Source organism: Micromys minutus (assembly GCF_963924665.1).
Source record: "Micromys minutus genome assembly, chromosome: 2".
NCBI lineage: Eukaryota > Metazoa > Chordata > Mammalia > Rodentia > Muridae > Micromys > Micromys minutus.
The window spans coordinates 16,928,699-16,951,162 of NC_137971.1; positions in this window are offsets into that span (position 1 = coordinate 16,928,699).

The window sequence follows — 22,464 nt, forward strand, 5'->3', positions numbered from 1 at the left end:
TTAAAGGTGTGCATCACCATGCCTGGCTCCTCTGAGTTTTCGGTTAAGAACATATAATAAACATAAAACATGGTTTAAAGTAATATAAACCTTGTTTGAAAAGGTCAAGTTATATAAAAGAACAAAAGCATTGTGAACCAATGAACATAATTTGAGCAATAAACTGTTAGTCTTATTGGCAGGGTTAGGTAGTTTTTATTTTATTTTCATTGTATTTTTATTTTTTTATAATTATCAGGTATTTCTGTATAATAACATTTAAAGGTGCGTAACATAAAATTTATCATCTTGACTCCTTCTAAGTATATAGTTCAGCAGTGCTAAGAGGGATTATATTGTTAACCAATTTCCAGTCTTTGTGCCTTGCAAAACTGAAATTTTATGCCAACTGTGCATAACCCCTCTCCCTCCAGTAAAGACGTGCTGTTTTGTTGGTAATATAAACAACTTAATATATTCTTTATGTATCTTCTTTTTTGTTTCACTTTGTTTGGGGGACAGGGTCTCAAGGTGGAGCCCAGGGTCTCACCATGTAGACCAGGCTGGGGTGGAGCTCACAGAAATCTGCCTGCCTGTATCGTCTGAGCACCACCACACCCGGCATACATTCTTGCATGTTTAAATAAGACATTATAAATGAGTTCTGCTATTCAGCTTCAGAATTAAGTTCCACATGAGCCTCCAGTCTGCGGTGTTCACCACGACAGCAGGTGTGTCTTGGATTTCATGAACAAGATCTCTGTATATATTAAATATTTCCAAAGTTAAATGTTTAAAGCTTTAGAAGGTATTCAGCATTTATGACATTTTCATTTTCTGCTAGCAAAATGTAACGTAAAAATGGAAATATATGTTTTGAGGGATTTGCTGTATTTATTCTGAGCCAGGAAAAGCAGCGGAACTCAGCAGAGGCATTTAAACTCAGTAAGTTCTGTGATAACTGACAGGACTCACCCAGGTATCAGAGATGCTTCTGTTGACACAAGAACAGTAGCTACTGGACTTTAGAACAGTGCCAGTTTCTGAAGGGAGGGATGTCATTCAGTAAAAAAAAAATTTTTTTAAAAATTAAACTAAGTGAGTCAAGAAGTTCCTGGAATGCTGATAAATTACGGCCATGAAAATTTCACAAATCTTCCCATTTCTACCTTGAATGACTGAGTTTGCTTTGATCAGAAAAATGTGGCAAAAGTGATGCTGGGTAAATTATCAAGCCCAGGCCCAAGGACTCGCATGTCTTTCTGTTGTCTTCACTTTAGTTCCCGAAATGGCATACCATGGCAAGGACCTAGTTACTAAAAGATTAGATGCCGAGTGAAAAACAGATTGGACAGAGAGAGGTTACATAATTCATCTCAAATGTTCTGGCTGTGGTCCCCAAGACTGTGACTGACCCTTCTAAGACCATCACCCCAGCTGACTTTCCCAGGTTAATGCTGACCCGGGAGAATCAGAACAATCACCCAGTCACCACACAGAGTTGTGAAGAAGAGTCAAATGTTGTTTTAAGCCACTGAGAATTAAGCTGCGTTTCTGCACCGATACTTTGAATATCTTAGCATAGTTGTTTCCTTTTTGTTTTTAATGTTGGCCATCGACGCTCTAAATCGTTTAAATAAGCTGTAGCTAGTCTGAAACTTCCTACCAAACCAGACTTATTACTTATTTAAGTTTTAGGACTTTGAGATTGCTCAGGGGGTTCTTGCTACCAAGCATGTCTACCTGAATTCAATTCCTGGAACCCATAAGGCCAAGGGAGAGAAGGAGCTCTGGCAAGTATTCCTCTGATCTCCACACACGCACCCATGTGCATGCACATAGCACATACATAAATATGCTTTTATTGTTAGCATATGTCATTCGTACAAGGCAAAACGTTTCATCATGGACTTCTGCAAGGTTACACAGTGTACTTCGTTTGGTCATGTCCGTCTGCCCTTCGGTGGTTTGTATGTTCCTGTTCTCTTGGATTGTTTCCTTTTTGCCTCAAATAGGACCTCTACTTTTATGTGCTTAAATTTTAAAATCTAGATTCTGTATCTGAGAGAAAACATGCAACGTTGTCTTATTTTGCTTAACTTTTCCCTATGCATTCTCCCAGCAGCTTCAAATTGTTCTGTCTTCCATTAAAGTCCTTGACCCATTTTGAATGGATGTCTTATGTAGGATGAGACATAAAGATCTAGTTTCTTTCTTTGCCACAGGGACATCTAATTTTCCCAGAGCCATTTGTTAAAGAGGCCATCTTTCCTTCAGTGTATATTTTTAGCACCTTTGTCATGATGGCTATAACTTTGTGGGTCTATCATTGGTCTAAGAATCTGATTCTACACCAATAACATAGTGTTTTTGTTACTAGGGCTCTGTGATATAGCTTTAAGTCATGCATTATGATATTTCCAGCATTATTCTTTTTGCTCAGGATTGCTTTAGCCATTTGACATTTTTCAGTGACTTTTTTCCCATTTCTATGAAGATTTTCATTGCAGTTTTGATGAGTTTTACACTGAGTCTGTAGATCATCTTTGGCGACATTACCATTTCACAATATTAATTATTCTAATTCATTATTTTATAATTTGAAGGCTTTATTATTGAGGGGTTTTTTGTTTGGTTTGGTTTTTGCCTTTTGTTAGATTATTCTTAGGTTTGGAAGGTTCTTTGAGGCTAATATGAATGAAAATGTTTCTCTCATTTCTTTATTTTTTTGTGACTAGTATAGAGAAGCTTCTGGGGGTTGTTTTGGTTTTGTTATTGATAATTTTTAAAAAATTATTTAATCCTTTTTTTTTACAATCCAGATTTTATCCCCCTCCTGGTCCACCCTCTGACTGTTCCACACCTCATACCTCCTTCTCCATCCCCCAACCCCCCACACCCCTAGACCTCCCAACTCCCTGGGGCCTCCAGTCTCTTGAAGGTTAGGTGCATCTTCTCTGACTGAGTCCAGACCTGGCAGTCCTCTGCTGTATATGTGTTGGGGGCCTCACATCAGCTGGTGTATGCTGCCTGGTTGGTGGCTCGGTGTCTGAGAAATCTCAGGGGTCCAGGTTAATTGAGACCACTGATCCTCCTACAGGGTCGCCCTCCTTCTCAGCTTCTTCCAGCTTTTCCCTAATTCAGTTTAAGACAGGGTTTCACTGAATAACCCTGGCTCACAGAGATCTACCAGCCTCTGCTTCCCCGGTGCAGAGATTGAAGGCAAGCTCCTGACTTTTGTGTGTTGCTTTGTCTCTGTGCTTTGCTGATGATGTTCATGAGAGCTAAATTTCTAATGGAATCTTTAGGGTGTGGATAAGTCTAGGAACATGTGGTCTGCAAGCAAGAATACTATTTCCTTTCCTATTTGTATCCTTTTTATTCTTTCAGTTGCCTTATTGCTCTGGCTAAGAATCTAAGCACTATATTGAACAGGAGCAAAAGTGAACACCCTCAAAGCTGAGAGAAATGCTTTGAAGCTTCCCCCATTTCCTAGAACGTTGGCTCTTGGGTTGTTTTACACAGTCTTCAGTATGTTGTGGTACAATCTCTCTATCCCTAAACTTTTTTTCAGTTCTTATTGTAAAAGTGACTTTTATATTTCCTAACATAATTGTCATCTCGGATGCTTGCTGCTGAAGAAGCTCACTTTTTTTTTTTTTTTTAAGCTCTTTCTGAACTCTGGCTGGCTGGTTCAACTCGGCTGTTCCAGTTCAAACTCCTCTCCAAGCTGACTGATTCAGTCTAACTTCTCACTGAATTGCTGCTCAGCCTGGCCTCGAACTAACTCTGGCAATTTGTTCTAATCTTCTGGCCCCCTTTTCTCTGGCTTCAGCTGCCTCTGCTGACCTGCACTGAACAACACGAACTCATGAATGAACTCAACTCCACTATACGGCACGCACGGCACACACTGTACTGACTCCCAACTGATTGACTGAACGCAACTCAGTTGAACCCCACCCACTGAACTGCCCTCCAATTAGATGTCACTTTCAAACATGGCTGCCTCCTTCTGTAACCTAACCTTACCTACACTGGGATTAAAGGTATATACTAATTGCATGTCTGGATTCCAGCCAGAGGGATTAAAGGTGTCATTCCAGACAGATCAGTCAGAACTAGAAGGTCTTTGGGTGTGATCCCTTGCCAGACGGCCATGTTGTTGCATTAAAATTCCTCTCCATATCATGAAGGGATACTGAGTTTTGTCAGCTGTAGCAGGAACAGCGGGACTGCCTCTGCGGAAACACTGGGGGCTGCGCAGCCGCAAAACATATACAGGAGGACCTAATAGAGGACTGCCTAAGAGACCAGCATCTCCCGAAATAGGACCTTATTGAGGACTGCCTGAGAGACCAAGGATTGCTGGAGCAGACAATGCCAGCCAATCAGGTTCTGCTGTTTAGAAGAGATGCTTTCTTGGGACCAATGGGAGCACGGGTGGAGAATATTAGAGGAGCTTGCGGCATTGTTCAGAGGGCCTGCTGTCTTGTTGCTCACCTGTTCCTGGGGTCTGAGCCATTGACTCTAAGCTACCTTCACCCCCAACTCCCAAGGGCAGGTAAGGTCATGCGGGGAGCAGTCTGGGGCACAGACTATAGTCAGGATTGTTTTTTAAAAAGTCTATTAAGTTGAACAAATGATTTCTGTCCCTGGTGCTATTCATACCCTGTATTATGTTTATTGATTTGCGTGTGCTGGAAGTTCTTTACATCTCTGGAATAAAACCAGCTTGATTCTGGCATATGATGTGTTGCAAAATTTGGTTGAGGTATTTTTATTGAGAAATTTGAGGTCTACATCATGGAAATTGATCTATAACTGTGTGATAGTGTCCTTATCTGTTTTTTACATGAAGCAGTACTGGCTTTGTACAGTGAAGGCAGGTACAGGGACTGACCCAGGGTCTTGCTCATGCTAGGCAAGTGCTCTTCCAGAGTGCCCCATCCCATTTAACTGCTTTTTAATACAGGAATGAACGGGTACCTGGATAGAACAGGAAAGGTGTGTTATTGTCTGACCCCCATGTCTCATAGCTGGAGCCATTTTGTTCCATGCCCACCTGCTATGTCATAGTGTTGCTGTAACACACCCGCCCATCACTGACACAGAGAAGTGACTTGGCTCAAGGACACACTGACCACACACCTGTTTTGTTCTGTTTCCCGAATGTTCTGTCTGAGGTTCACTAATCCTAAGAAGTTCCACATAGCTGTACATAGGATCCCTCAAATCAAAGGTCAATGTGAACTGTTATGTCTGAAATAGCTTGGGTCAGAGCTGACCACTAGGCAGTACTTCCTGTACCTGTGGATGAACTCACTGTAGGTTTAGTGGGTTTTATCCTTTATGAGATGACAGAAAAAGAATATCCATTGTCATAGTTCAGATAATTCTGAGCTGTGTCCCTGATCTGACCAGTATTAGGGTGTGTGTTCAATAAACTATTCTTGCTTAACTGAGATCAGTGTCCATATGGTTTGTGGGGGGATTCCCAAACCCCCAGCAGGTACTTCTATGCTGTGCTGAAAACTGATTTCATTAAGAGACTGTGGAAACTAGATTACCATTGCTAATGGACATGGCTGTTTATCCGCAGGCCAGTGAGGCCTAGAGGAAATTGGGTTATAATAAAAAGAAAACCAAAGCTCAGCATTTCTTTCTTCCTTCCTTTCTTTCTTCTTCTTTCTTTCTTTCTTTTTTAAAGGATGTTAGTATAGATTATTGACAACAGCAATGGCACTAAACTTGTAAAACCTTACTTCAAATGCAAGTTATGTATTTCCGTATGAATCACTGGGGAAAATGCAGGAGATGCACTGCTGGGCCCCAAGTTCACAATGAAAAAGAACCACGGGCTCACAGTCCTTCAGCAAAGTTGTTTTCTCTTTTGAATTAGAGACCTTATGTAACAGTTGTGATGAATAAGTGGACTTCTGAAACCTTAGTCTCATCCTAACTATGAAGGAGACCTACTGAAACTTCTAGGCCTTATCAATCCCTTAAAATGGCCCCTGTCTCTCAGATTCAGGGAAAAGACTATCTTTGTCTCTCTGTGTGATAGACATACTCAAATACAGGGCCCAGTGCCAGCTCACATCCAGTGTGTCTGTGTTGACATTCCTTGTCGATTCTCAGGATTTAGCTTCGTAGGATGAATGCACCTTTTTTCTAAAACGGAGTAAAGTACAAACTCAGGAGTTTTTTTTTTTTTTTTTTTTTTAAACATCCAATGTTTCAAAGTTAACAATCTAATTACTGCTGTCAAAGATCATCAGCTCAGACATTTAAAGCAACATTCCCTAAAGTGTGTCAGGACTGAGTTAATCAGTAAGTGAGTAGAAGCAGTTTCGACAGACTAGGGATGTCTATCACTCACACCGCCGTCTGGTGTGACCCTCCGGCAACTCCTTGTACTCCGCAACATTCCCAAGACATTACCGATCGGCGACTCAAAACACTTCACACTGCGCAGTGAAGAAGCGTGAGGACTATTTAGCTCTCTGCTCTTACAGCAGGCAAACTTTGGAAGAGCTTAATCCTCACTTTAGGATTAGATTTACACATGCATTTAGGATAAAGCTAATGTAATAAACTTGTCAGCCAGAATGCACCAGCAATCTTAATTCTTCTTTAAAAAAAATAAGAAGAAGCTGAGAAAAAATCTGACAGTTTCCAGGTAGAAAGGAGAACCATTAGGCACCATTCTCCCCAGGTTCTTCTAAAAGGGAAGGCTCACCTTTGATGTATCAAATCCTTCAGCTTAGTGACTCTTACAAAGCAAATGTTAAAGCAAGCGAGGTTGTCACAGAGATCCCTAATCCTCTGTGAGTGTTTGATATCTCCATAACTAGCTTTTCTCTCACTCCGCTTTAGTGAAATACGGGGCAATTTTATAAGATACAGAAGCATTGTAAAGAAACACTAAGATAACCCACAGTTTAGGTTCTGGAACATTGATAACTATTCCTCCATATTATCTATCTAGTAGTCTTCCTCAAGAGAAGATGTAGTGATAAAAGGCATATGAAATCCACTGGAGTAGATAGAAGTTTCATAGGGAACCAATAGAAGGAAGGTATAAATTAAGTCAGTTAATACGATGCTGACCTTCGGCTCAACTACACTAAACACACACACACACACACACACACACACACACACACATACTCACACACACACAGGAGTTACTGCTATTCTTACTATATCAAGAAAAAAAGGCAAGGATTATGTGAAAATAAAAGATTCTTAGAAGTCTATCAAGAAAGATACTCCAAAAATTCTCAAATAATATAAAACCAAGTTATGAAGATATGAACCAAAAGTTAAATCCAGCAGGCTCTGTTTTGTTAAAACAAAATACTTCAGTGGACCTGAAGCTAAGAATGCTTTTCATAATATGTGAAGAATATTCGGTGAGAATAGTTGCCTGATTTTCTCTTTTATCCCGCAAATCCCATAATTTACACAGCCCCTTACCAAAAAAGAAAAAGAAAAGTTGATTAACTCCTGAATCATACTTCAGAAATGACAGAAGAGGGCACGGTGACAGCCTTGTATCTCTGTTGGAAAGTGTGGGTTGATGTGAATGTGATACCTGATTGGACAGTGGAGAGGTGGGGGGGGGTGAAGTGGGGGTTTGGGGGGAAGGCTAGGAAAACGGAAGAGCAGGAGAGGAGGGGGAGATTCTGGGAGGAACAAAAATGGAGGCAGATGTGTATGTTTCTCTTGGCGCATTTCTTCATAAATAAGGTTGTTATGAATATCTTATAAAGGATGGAATTGTACAGGATGATTTGACTTATCTAGGTGGGCAAATTATATCATACCAATTGGATCAGAGTATTTTGGTGTGTTCTTGATGTGGTGATTTAATGGAGTTCAAAAGAGGGTGTGGTGGCGGGATACACAAAACCCACCACAGAGTTGGGGTGTATGTGTCTAAGGCTTGGCAACAACATGCCAAGAGGAAGTGAGTGAAAACAACACGCTGGGACAGTCGTATCCACTAGGGACAGAAGCAGCAGGGGCGGTAGAGTGAACTGCGCCTGAGTTCTTAGAGGCGGCATGGAACGCCAAGTTAGAAATCCCGGTAGTGACAGATGGCCCCTTGGGAGCTGGCAAAGAATGGGATAAAAGGTTAATAAGTCATCTTTTTAATATTTACTGCAACAGGAAAGAGAGTGAAGAAGAGGAGAAGTCTACATTAGATGGTGTTCTGGAGAACTCAAACTCACTTCTGCCTAATTTCCAGGCCATGCATGGGGCTGGCGCAGAAGCTTAGAGTCTACAGCAACAGCCAGACATATGACCCTGAACTCTGCTGTTTAGCAAATGGCAACCATAGTAGGTACATGTTATAGTAGATTTATCAAAATCGATAGACTACATAGAACCAAGACAGAATATAAACTATATATTTTGTGTATTAATGCTATACCTTATAGAGCCATTAAATACAACAATTATAATGATAATATTGAGATTAAGGGAGGCTATATATTTATGGGAATGGAGTTTATAGAAAAAGCTCTGCACCTTTAATTCAATTTTGCTGTGAACTAAAATTGCTCCAAAAGGCATGTTTTCCCAGTGTAGGGGAATGCCAAGGCGCTGAGGTGGAGAGGGTGACTGGAAGAGGGAGCACCTTCATAGGGGCAATGGAAGGAGGGGAAGGAGGAGTGGGGAAGGGGATTACATTTGAAATGTAAATACAGAGACTATCCAATAAAATAATTTTTAAAAAGATTTTTGGAGAAAATGCTCCTTTCAAAATATCTATTTATTTTTATGTACCTGAGTGTTTACTCTCTCTATTTGCATATATAGCTACATGACAGAAGCCAGCTTCATGGGGCTGGAGAGATGGCTCAGCAGTTAGGAGCACTGACTGTTCTTCCAGAGGTTCTGAGTTCAAATCCCAGCAACCACATGGTGGCTCACAACCATCTGCAATGGGATCTGATACCTCTTCTGTACAAAGACTTCTTTTTTAAAATATTTATTTTTATTTACATGAGTACACTGTTTTTGCTCTCTTCAGACACACCAGAAGAGAGTGCTCATAGATGCGAACTTTTAAAAAGCAAGTAGAACATATGTGTTACTTCTTTTTCATAAAGAATAATTGTTTATAGATTCAAACAATTTCCATATTGTTTAAAATGAGATGGTTTCTATTTGTGTGTTGTTTTTGTTATTACACTGCATCTGTATTAGTGTTTTTCCTGCATGTATATCTGTGCACTGTATGCACACTTATTGAGAAGAAGGCACTGGTATCTCCGGAATACTTGAACCTGTATCCTCTGGAAGAGCAGCCAGTGCCAATAACCTCTGAGCCATCTCTCCAGCAAGAGAAGAAGCAAAGGCTACTGGCTCGTGCTGAGAAGAAAGCTGTTGGCAAAGGGGACATCCCAACTAAGAGACCACCTGTCCTCCGAGCAGGACTCAATACAGTCACCACCTTGGTGGAGAACAAGAAGGCTCGGTTGGTAGTGATGGCCCATGATATAGACCCCGTTGAGCTGGTGGTTTTCCTGCCTGCCCTGTGTTGAAAGATGGGGGTGCCCTACTGCATCATCAAGGGAAAGGCCAGGCTGGGGTGCCTGGTCCACAGGAAGACATGCACCACTGTTGCCTTCACACAGGTTAACTCAGAAGACAAGGGTGCTCTGGTTAAGCTGGTAGAAGCTATTAGGACCAATTATAATGACAGATATGACGAGATCCGCTGCAACTGGGGAGGTAACGTTCTGGGTCCTAAGTCTGCGGCTCACATTGCCAAGCTGGAAAAGGCAAAGGCTAAAGAACTCGCCACTAAACTGGGTTAAATGTACACTAAGTTTTCTGTACATAAGTATAATTATAAGATTTTAAAAAGTAACAATGTTTCATAACTATATGACAAAACAACCAACAAGTCTCTTTCTACTCCAAACGAGGCAGGAGACACAAGGATATCTATCTACTTTGGGAAGAAGTTTCAACTAGAAAATCTGCAAGGTTCTGTAATTCGGTGAATATAAAATTCACACAAAGGGCAAATACTGAGATGAGTCCCTTTACCTAAAGACAAACTACAGGATTTTTAAAGCTTTTATTTATTTATTTTATATCACCAACTCTCCAAGGACCTTGAAGATGTAGTCTTAGTCCAACATATGCAAAATTTTAGGAATGTTCCTGTGCTATCAGGTTAGGCTCTTTAGTTACTTAATGAACTCCCTCCTTGTATGAGCTACTGCTGAGATTTAAAGGCTGCAGTGTAAAGGACTGTCGGACATAATAAAGGAGTTAGAACATTGGTCTTACGTAAGAGAAGCTCTCCTAATTTCTTCTTCAGTTGTAGAGATGCAGCCTAGGACTTAGGTTTAGGTTAGGACTAGGATTTAGGTTAGGCAAGGGCTCTTTACCTCCCAGCCATGACCCCAGCCTCCAAATCTTCCCTCACCTGTGTCCAAAAACATCTTTCAGTGGCTCAGTGTGAGCATACACACACACACACACACACACACACATACCACACACATACACACACCACACACCACACATACATACACAAACCACACACACCACACATACACTACACACACACCACACACCACACATACACACACACACCACACATACACTACACATACACCACACACACCCCCCCCACACACACACCACACACACATACACACACCACACACACATACACACCACACACACACACCACATGCACACACACCACACACACATACACACACCACACACACACACCACACACACACCACACACACACACCACACATATACTACACACACACCACACACACACCACACACACACCACACACACCACATGCACACACCACACACACATACACACACACATGCACACACACACTCAAGCCTTTACAGCATGATATTTCAATGAACACAATGTCGGATACACACTGTAATACCCTCAAAAGGTTCTATTGTACACTGATACTGCTTCACTAATTTGTGTGACTTTGCAGAATGAAATTTCCTCATGACACATCTTTCATCCTTGTTCAGTGATGCATCACTATACTTAATTACACAGATGCAGTTAAGTGACAGGAGATGTTTAATCATAATGACTCAGGAGAAAAATGTGCTGTATTACTGCTACTTAGCAAGCAAAGTCTGTTTAATAAGTGATTAATTGGATAAACTAGTAAAGAACTTTTTAAATGTTTAAAGAAGTTCAGTGACTAAGATAACCCAGAGTTGTGCTCTTTTGGTTAATGATTAGAGCTATTAACTTAAGGAGGGTTTCCTTTTCGTGTATAATAGTTAGACACCCAGAGTAAAGTGGCAACTGTAAAAAGATGATTTTTGCCTTCATATTTTAAAATTTAGCATAGTCATTCATGTACATAGACAAAAATTTAAAAATTAGACTATGAAATAGCAAAGCAATTTCTCCTCCCAAAGGTAATATGTATATTCCCATACTGCTAAAATGACAACATTTTGTTGTTTTTTTTTTTTTTTTTTTTTTTTTGGTTTTGAATAGCCAGGAACCAAGGGCTAGTGTGCCGTTCAACAGTGGAGGACTTACCTATGTACAAGACCCCAGGTTTTAAGTCCTGCACTTAAACAAACAAACAAATCCATAGATCGAATTTAAATTAACACCATTTTAATATTCTTACTGTGAAATTATTTTCCTTTCAATTGCTAAAACCTAGAATATAGTGAAATTCTTTCTAAAGGATAAATTGCAAAGACCATATTTAAATAATAAACGAGTTTACTAAACTACAAATTAGACTTTAAAGCCTACCAAATAAAAGATGCTTATTAAAAGGAAGATTATGTGGGTTTCTAAGTTCATACTTTCAAAAATGGTACAAGTTGGTCCAGCAAGTAGGTGGAGGTGCTTGCCAAGCTGTGTCTGTTCTCTGGAGCCCATGGCACAGCGAAGGAAGAGAAGCCACTCCCCAAAGCTGCCCTCTCATGTTTATGCATGTCAAAGACACAAAACTGAGATAAAGTTACAAAAGCTGTCTGTGGCACTGGGTCAGATTCCTGGTAGACACCTAGGACACCCTTTGTTTAGGGGTTGCAGGGTTCTGGGGAAAAGGCTGTTGTTTATTTGATATCAGGTCTTACTGTGTAACTCAGGTGAGCTGGGACTTCAAACTTCAGCCTCTGGAGAGTCCTGAGATTACAGCTTTGAACCTTCGACAAACCAGACAGAATGGCATGTTCTTTGGACAGCAAGATAGCAACACAGAAGAGGCAATAATTTTTTTTTTTTTTTTAGATCTTTACTTCACACCATCCCATAAAACATCATCTTAGCAAATCATAACACAGGGGTAAACGGAATAGCATGAAGAGAATGCGGGAGAAGGGAGATACTCCTGAGTTCTGGGAAAAAAACAATAAGTGATATAGAAATCAAGAAAACAGGATTTATCATTTTTCAAAGGGGACTTTCTAAAACAAATACTGATATGAAATAGCCAGACAGAAATTTTATCTCACAAAAATAACATTCAGAGAGTTTACTTTAGGCTGTGATGTCTTGGAGAAACACTTAACTTTACTAGCATTAATACATTACTAGCAAAAATTGTGTAATTTTTCTTGAGACAAGGTCCCGCTATATTACCTAGACTGGCCTCAAGCTCCTGGTTCAAGCCAGGCCCCTGCCTGTTTCCCACGTGTGTGGGAGTCCAGGCTTGAGCCACTGACCAGCAAGAACTCACTAGCCATTGCTTTCAGGACAACTGAGGGAAATGACACAGTCTTACCTGTAAGATTTGAACAGTACAGAATATTAGTTCCCCAAGATAACATCAGTGTGACCTGGTGAGCAAAACCAGCTTGTTGGACAAAGGTAAATCATAGCAAGAACTACTTACTACCTTGACATATGACTGTGAACTTGCTTCATCTCAAAATACCAAGTATTTTATAGCTGACGACTTAGATTTATTATAGACAGTATTATGAAATGACAACATATAACAATGTATAGATTATATATGGAAGAGCCTGTGGGGGAAAGAGCCCTGGGCTGGAAAATTCGGGCTTGGAGGGCGGGGTATGCTAGGTAGGGACTGAGATACTGGAAGAACCTGGAGGCCAGGTCTGCTTTGGTATGTAAAATATGCACCTGAGGCCTGAAGCCAAACAAATACTTGTACCCATAAAGACATGAGGCAGGACCTGATGTAAAAACCTGCTAGCTCTCGGGGAATTTTATTTTCTTAACCGTTTACAAATACCTATTTACAAGCCTGGTTCTATACCTAAATTGTTATAAAACCTTTAGAAATCTCTGTGTCAAACTACTGAGCTAGCCTACCTTCCTCTTGTGCTTCTCCAAACCCCAGAGGGCTCCTTCACCCTCGTTCCTGGAATACTGTCTGTGTCCTGCCAGCTGCTTCTCTGTGGTTCCTCCAAACCTAGAGAGAGTTCTTACCTGAAACTTCTTCCACAAAGTTCTTCCAAGCCAAAAGAGAAAGACCCCCAAAGCCAGAATCAGCCCAACAGCCCCCAAAAGCCTTCTCTCAAAGGTCCAATTGCTATAAAGATGTCCTCCCCTACACCCTTGTCAGGCTGAGCCTTATCATGGTCATGGTGGGGGGCTCCAAGCCAAGACAGTGGGGGCCTAACCAACCTTTACAGTGGGGCAGCTCAAGGCCATACAGATGATAAAACAAAGACCACAAGGCCTCTCCCAAGCACTTGCCTTAAAACAGGCAACTTAAAACTTTCTGTTCTCTAACCTAAGGAGGCATTTATAGCTACAACCAAACTACATTTCTACAGGACACACCTGTATGTAACAAATGCAGTAGCTTTTCTAGGCTTTTATGTTTTGCTAACAACTAGGTTTTCTATGGACCATAACCAAATATCCTGTAACCCCTTAAAATCTGTACTTTAATTTTAAAATCTTTTACAACAGAGGTTGCATCTGAAGTGCCAGGAGCACAGGGTAGGTGTACAAATTTGGGCTGAACAAAAAAGCTGCTATACTCAAAGTCATGACTTTGACATGAGGGACAACTGTGTTGTATCAGCATTACTTTAGAGGTTCTCTGTGGCCTCTAAAGACAAGAAGGGCCATCACCTCCTATCTTGTGATTAGACCCTTGAGAAATCAGTTACAAAATGAGCAAACATGATGAGCTATGAGGTAGTGTCCCATCTTTACAGAAACAATAGGCTCGGAGGAATTGCAGGGATAAAGTGCATTCTCCCAGAAGCCGACTTCAACTTAGAGCAGATTCAGCAAGTTCCAAACAAACTTCTGAGGCCTTTGAACTCGGTAGAACCGAGAGACTTATCTTATTAGTATGATTGCATTTTACAAAGATAGGTTATCTCTTGCAAATTATTGACACGTTGCATAGCTTTAGTTTTCTTAACCCTTAGACTAGAAGCTGACTGAATTTTGCATTAGTTTAGGACCCTAAATCAAAGTGGCTTGAATAAAAATATTTGTTGGTTTAAGTAACTAAAACTCCGAAAACTTACAGTTTACACAGTAAATTCCAGTGGCTCTGTTTCATTCCTCTCTCTGATTTTTTTTTTTTTTTTTTTTTTTTTTTTTTTTTTTTTTTGTTTCGGGCATGTCAGATTTTTTTTTTCTGTTTCTTCTTTTTTTTTTATTAGATATTCTCTGTATTTACATTTCAGATGTTATTCCCTTTCCTTAATTCCCCCTCCCCTCACCCCTCCATTGCCATGAAGGTGCTTCCTCTCCCAACCACCCTCGCCCACCTCAGCCCCTTGGCATTCCCCTACACTGGGAAAACAAGCCTTTGCTGGACCAAAGGCCTCTCCTCCCATTGATGCCAGAGAATGCTATCCTCTGCTGCATATGCACCTGGAGCCATGGGTCTCTCCATGTGAACTCGTTGGTTGGTGTTTTAGTCTCTGGGAGCTGTGGTAGGTTTGGTTAGTTGATAATTTTTGTTCTACCTATGAGGTTGCAAACCCTGTCAGCTCCTTCAGTCCTTTCTCTAGCTCTTTCATTGGGGTCCCCATGTTCAGTCTGATGGTTAGCTGCAAGCACCCTCCTCTGTATTAGTATGACTTTGGCAGAGTGTCTGGGGAGGCATCCATACCAGGTTCCTGCCAGTAAATACTATTTGGCATCAGCAATAGTGCTTGGGTTTAGTAGCTGCATATGGGGTGGATCCCCAGGTGAGGCAGTCTCTGGATGATCTTTTTGCCAATCCCTGTTCCCCTATTTGTCCCTTTATTTCCTTACATGAGTGTTTTGTTCCCCCTTCTAAGAAGTACTGGGGCATCCACCTTCTGGTCTGCCTTCTCTTTTAGTTATATGGATTGTTTCTTGGGTATTCCGAGCTTTTGGGGCTAGTATCTGCTTATCAGTGAATACATACCATGAGTGCTCTTTGTGACTGGGTTACTTCACTCAGGATGATAGCTTCAGTTCCATCCATTTGCCTAGGAATTTCATGAAGTCATTGGTTTTAATAGCTGAGTAGTACTCCATTGTGTAAATGTACCACAATTTCTGTATCCATTCCTCTGTTGAAGGACATCTGGGTTCTTTCCAGCTTCTGGCTATTATAAATAAGGCTGCTATGAACATAGTAGAACATGTGTCCTTGTTAGATGTTGGAGCTACTTTTGGGTATATGTCCAGGAGTGGTATAGTTGGGTCCTATGTCCAATTTTCTGAGGAACCACCAGACTGATTTTCAGAGTGGTTGTACCAGCTTACAATCCCACCAACAGTGGAGAAGTGTTCCTTTATCTCCACATCCTTGCCAGCATCTGCCATCACCAGAGTTTTTAATCTTAGCCATTCTGACTGGTATGAGGTAAAATCTTAGGGTTGTTTTGATTTGCATTTCCCTGATGACTAAAGATGTTGAACATTTCTTTAGGTGCTTCTCAGCCATTCAGTATTCCCCAGTTGAGAATTCTTTGTTTAGCTCTGTACCCTATTTTTAATAGAATTATTTGATTCTCTAGAGGCTTAACTTCTTGAGTTCTTTGTATATATTGGATACTAGCCCAGTTTTATTTTTAAATAGGTGTAAGGTTACTTCAATAGCTTCAGGCAGGACTCATCTCTAGAAATAACATACATTAAGTGAGAAAGGACCATTTTCAGGAAGACTTCCAAAAGTAGAAGCAAACTTTCTGGCATCTCAAATAATACAGGTTCCTCAGTAAAGTCCTCACTGGGGAGTGAGGACTGAGGTCTTTAATGAGGCTCGTCCCTGAACCTGTGCTGACAGCCTTCTCTAAGGCACTGATGTGGGAAGGATTAAGGGTTTTGTTCTAGAACTGACTCCGGATAATATAGGAACAAACTATTTTCATATCAGAGGAGAACTTAAAATGTTTTTTAAAAATACATAAACTATATAACAAAAATACAAGTGAAAAAGAAAAGATTCAACAAGGGTCAAGCCAATTGTGCAAAGCTTACTCTGCTCCCATCTACATAAATGTTGCAAAGTTCACTCTGCAGTTCTCATCAGTCAGTGAAAGGAGGGAACCTTAGTAACTTCATTAGTAAAGGTAACCATAAACTTGTGTTCTGGTAGTCAGTAATTTTATGGGACAAGGCACTGGGGAGGGAGGATCCTGTTTGATAGTTCCAGAAAAGCATCTTTGGTAGCATTGTATTGGTGCTCTGTTCCTATCTCTGGGCCAATGAATGTAGACAAACAAATGAGGGATTCTGACTGGCTGGCTTGGGTCATGTGGCCCCTCCTATAGGCAAGGGAAATGAAGTTATATAGCTGACAATGTTACCATGGTGGGGGTGGGGAATCATTATATAAGGGAAGCTTCAGAGACAGAAACACTGCAAATTTCATACAAATGCAAGCTGTGTAAGTTATGCATTTACCAGTTATTGTTACTTAAAAATTGTTCCTGCCAGACTTGGTGACTATACTGGCTAGTTTTATGTGTCAGCTTGACACAAGCTGGAGTTACCTCAGAGAAAGGAGCCTCCCTTGAGGAAATATCTCCATGAGATCCAGCTGTGTGGTATTTTCTCAATTAGCGATCAAGGGAGGGAGAGCCCATTGTGGGTGGTGCCATCCCTGGGCTGGTGGTCTTAGGTTCTATAAGAAAGCAAGCTGAGCAAGCCAGGGGAAGCGAGTCAGTAAGCAGCATTCTTCCGTGACTTCTGCATCCACTCCTGCCTCCAAGTTCCTGCCCTGTGCAAGTTCCAGTCCTGACTTCCTCTGGTGATGAACAGCAGTGTGGAAGTGTAAGCTGAATAAACCCTTTCCTCCCCAGCTTGCTTCTTGGCCATGATGTCTGTGCAGGAACAGAAACCTGACTAAGACAGTGGTGTAGGCCTGTTGTCACTGCTACTCGGGTGGCTTAGGTAGGAGGACTGTTAGTTCCAAGGTCCATTTAGCAACTTAGTTTCTCATCTTAAATATTCTTGAAAGGTGTTGTGTAGGTTGCTGTGGGGGGGAAAAGCATCAATGATCCGATTAATCTGTGAATCTGATGAATTATAATATCAATTTGCCAGGCACACAACTGGCACAGCTGTCAGACCAGTAACTAACTTTTCTGCTTTGATTTGAGGCCCACTCCACAGGAGGGGATGCATACCTGATATTTGTAAATCCAGTCAAAAAGACACAGCTGACAGACTTTCAGGCTTTTAGGAGGAAACTCAACTACAGTTGTTTAGCTAACATGAAATGCCACCAAACTGACTTCTATTTCCTTTATATACTTAGATCAATATTTGGCCTAACTTTGATCAGAGAAGCTTTTGTTTGCAATGAACTGCACTGAGGCACACTTGCGGCTGCTCAAGGCATTAAGTATCAAGTGATGCTTGAGAACTAAATAGGGAAATTGTATCACCTTTTCTCAGCTTCACAGAACGGAACATCGCAGCAGAGAAAGGAGAAAATATAAGATTGGGAAGATGGGGAGAAGCCTGTAAATGCTATCTCCTGGGCCTCACACGGCCATTAAAAATCATCTCACAGCAACTGAAGCTGCTTCCGTTGGTTTTGACAAAGCTGAACCCGTCCCTGCTCACTCATGGCTAGAGGAAGTATTTACAGGAGCGCCCTTCCTGATGAACAGTGTGGATAATAAAGGCTGACATCTTCTTCAGTTACGTCCCCACAAAGTGAGCCTGCCAAGCCCCAACGGATTGTTTGGAACCTATGGTCACACAGATATCCCTGGTTAGACTCGAGTGAGTCACAAGACAAAACTAAGACAAGAATGTAAGATCTATAAATGTGTGGGGGTTAACAAGAGTGGGAAGGAGATCAGGAAAGGGAAGAAATCAGATGTGTTATATATGTGTAGAAGTTGTCAAAGAAAGGAATGTTATATATAAAAATGTGAAAAATCATAAAGCACACACAGTGGGCAGATGAGCATTGTGTAAAACGCTCAGTGATGGAGCATGTGTGTACCTGGCAGGAGAGAGTTTCTAGGTTCAACTATTTGTGATACTAAGCAGAGATAAAACTTAATGATTCCAAGGGAAAGGATGGGATAGATATTTTTATGTGATTTAGCAAAACCATGCTATATGAGAGATACAAACTGGGGGATGAGAGTCAGTATGTTACGTTTACTGGTGTTTTCACGCACATTATCTATTCCTTTATGACTTTTCAGGCAGATCCTATCACTTTTGGGTATCTTAGATATGAAATGCTCTAGACCAATCCAATTAAAAAAAAAAAAAAAAACAAAAACCTCTTCCTCACATATGTTTTAAAAATCAACTTTACCAAAACAGAATTTAACCACTTTGTAAGAACATTATTTTTCAGAGTTAGACAAGAACCATCATCACACTCAGTTTGGGAACTATCTCTATCATCTCCTAAAACAAAATAAAACCCCCAAAGAAAAAAGTAAACTTCGTATCTAACTTAGAGCTTCTTTCTTGTTTGCAGAAGCAGCTAACACTGGGGAAAAAGCGGCTGTCCTATTATCAATTTTCCTTGTTTGCTAAGGCTTCCCCCACAAATCCCAGGATTGAGGCTGAGACAAGGACAGGGGAAAATGCTCAAAGGTCTTCTTACTAAGCATCAGCATTTTAGTTTCCAGGATGTGGTGTTTTGAAGGGCTAAAACTGAAAAGCCTCTTAAAATGAGACCGCTCTCATCCTATAAGCTAATGCTGTGACTCGTTTTTACTTCCTTACTGTGTAAACATACATAATAAGATTCGGATTCAGTTTTGTTTGGCTTATGGCCATCCACAACATACATTGTGATCATTGTGATCCAGGTGTCTAACTCTTCAATCCTGTCCCTGGGGTCTTCCTTGGCTCAGTCTGGGTATGTGTCAATCTTTGCAAAAAAGTAGTTCCTCCTTGGTCTTCCACTATTTGCAACTTACGTTTGATTGGTGGGCTATGATGGTTTATAACCAGATGATGAAATATAAAGTCAAGTTCCCATTTTAATAACTAGTCAATAATCTATAAAACAACACTTTAGTACCATGTAGAAATTTTAGCTTCCAATCAACATTTTACCCAGAGATTTTAACACAGATCACCCTTAACTTATTTTATTTATATGAGTACACTGTAGCTGTCTTCAGACACACCAGATCCCATTACAGATGGTTGTGAGCTACCATGTGGTTGCTGGGAATTGAACTCAGGACCTCTGGAAGAGCTGTCAGTGCTCTTAACCACTGACCCATCTGTCCAGCCCATTCTTAACTCTTCGGAGCTGCAAAAGGATGATTCTCTAAAGGATGAATAATATTACCAAGAACATCTATATATATATATATATATATATATCAGGATTTTGTGTAGGCACTCATACATACAGTTCCTTGGGTATATAATTGCTGAGTCATACTGCACCTCTGTGTTCAACACTCTGAAGATTTCCCAGACTGTTCTACAAGGATGGGTGCACCATTTTCCATCATCAGTTATCAGTGCATGAAGGTTCTAGTTACCCCACATCTTTTCAGCACTCGGAGTGCATTCATCCTTGTGTGGATAAAAGGGGGAAGTTATTGTGGTTTTCATTTGTAGTGTTACCTAGTGACTAAAGATGGTAACCATCTGTAACTTTCATTTAGAAACTTCTATTTAAATCATTGCCTATTTTAAAATTAGGTTGTTTTTCATAATTGAGTTTTCAGTGTTCTTTAGATTCTAGCTGTTATACACTATCAGACACAATTGTAAAGATTTTCTCCCATTGTATACAGTTGCCCTTCTGGTTTATTGATATTATCCACTGAAGCTTACATTTTTTATTTTGATAAAGTCCAGTTTATTCCTCTTTTTACATTTTCCTGGGCTCTTTGCCTAATCTATGGTTAGAGACTTATTTCTTTCTCTGTTTGTACAGCTGGTCTTATCTTTAGATTTAGGATTCCTTTTTTGTACAAGATCTAGCACCAATCTGTTACATGTGGATATCCAGTTTTTCCAGCATCATTTGTGTACTGGCTGGTTCTGTGTCAACCTGACACAAGCTGGAGTTATCACAGAGAAAGGAGCCTCAGTTGGAGAAATGCCTCCATGAGATCCAGCTGTTAGGCATTTTCTCAACTAGTGATCAAGGGGGAGGGCCCAGCCCATTGGGAGTGGTGACATCCCTGGGCTGGTAGACCTGGGTTCTATAAGAAAGCAGGCTGAGGAAGCCAGGGGAAGCAAGCCAGTAAGTGACATCCCTCCATGGCCTCTGCATCAGCTCCTGCTTCCTGACCTGCTTGAGTTCCAGTCTTGCCTTCCTTTGTGATGAATAGCAATGTGGAAGTGTAAGCTGAATAAACCCTTTCCTCCCCAACTTGCTTCTTGGTCATGATGTTTGTGCAGGAATAGAAACCCTGGCTAAGACAATTTGTTAAGACTATCTTAAACAAAATTTCCCAGTGAATTGTCTTAGAACCCTACTGTATTAATTACTTTCTGTTGCTGTGACAAAACACAATGACCAAGGCAAAATGTACTTTAAAACAGGACTAAACTGGAAAAAAACTAAGGAATGGATTGCCATACTTTATTTTTTTATACTCACATAGTAGAATATACAAAGTAAGCGCAGGCTTCAAAACCCTATGCTAACATGGGAGAAAAGAATAAACAATGTGCTTGGTGCTTTAATGTATCTCATTTAGCCAAAAGCTATAGTTTTTATTCCCAATTTAGAAATGAGGAAGTTAAGATTCAGTTTGCTTTCTTCTGATTACATTGTGAAGTAAGATGTAATTCCTGGTATGTCTGCTCGCCCAGGAGTACCGTCCTTTGTACAACATCCGCAAACTGAAGCATCTTAAAGATGACAACTTGACCTGGATGGTGAGCAACTCGATGTTTGGTCTTATAAACAACCTGAATTTGTGATTAAATCTCAAGGAATTCACATCACCTCATAGGCCCTTGTTAATTTGTTTAGTTAAAACAGAGATAACAGGAGAATTCTTATTTAGGAGGATTAGACTGTTCAAGTATGGGAGAGGGTCAGGCCAAAACACTAACTTCCTTGCAAGTATATATGATACAGAGTCTATCTGGTATTAGCTGGATTTGGCTTTTTTTAAAATATATTTTGTTTTGTGTACAGTTTTTCCTGCATGTAAGTCTGTGTGCCACATGTATGCTATATGTCCACAGAGGCCAGAGGAAGGCCTTGGATCTCCTGGAATCTTAGATGGTTGCAAGCCATCATGTGGTCGTTGGGAACTGAGCCTGGCTCCTTTGGAAGAGCACCTAGTACTCTAAACTGCAGCTGTCAGTCAAGCCTGCTATTTCATTTTTTGAGACAAGGTCTTAGCTTGTAGCCTAAGCTAGTCTCAAACTCAAGGTAATCCTCCTGACTCAGTTCCCTAAGTGCTGGGAACTTTTAAATCCCGCTTTCCAGGTTTGGGGATGTAACAATGGAAAAGTTCTTAGAGCCATTCAGCAATCTTAGCATAAACAAAACCCCCAGGATCATGAAAGTCCACCTGCACAGGCTGCAACCCCAAATCAAACATCTGTAACTCATTTGCAACTGACCCTCCCATCATACCTTACCATCCCCATGATCACTGCCTTATCCTTAAAGTAGTGACTTTCTAACCTTGACTGATTCATCCCTCTTTAGACATCCTAATGGTCATCTGATCCCCAGAGGTGACCATACTGATGTCAAAGTTAATGTAGACAACTGAGTGACATAGTCTACTATAGCCCAGAATTCCTGACTCAAGCCACTATCCTGCCTCAGCTTCTCTAGCAGTGTGAATTAGAGGCATCTGCCATCTTATGTGGTCCCAGTATGATGTTCACTTCCAAATTACTTCTGTTGAATGTACTTTCTTCTTGACTTCTGGTCTGCCTTTAGCTGTGGCCATCACTATGTCATCCAGCACCCTGAGTCCCTGTCCCCCCTTCAGACATATGGAGTTTTGTCTATGTTGTTAGCACCATTTTTCATTGCAGCTTCTGAAAGATCCAGAGAAATCTAGAATCCACACTAGAAGACACACTATGTCCT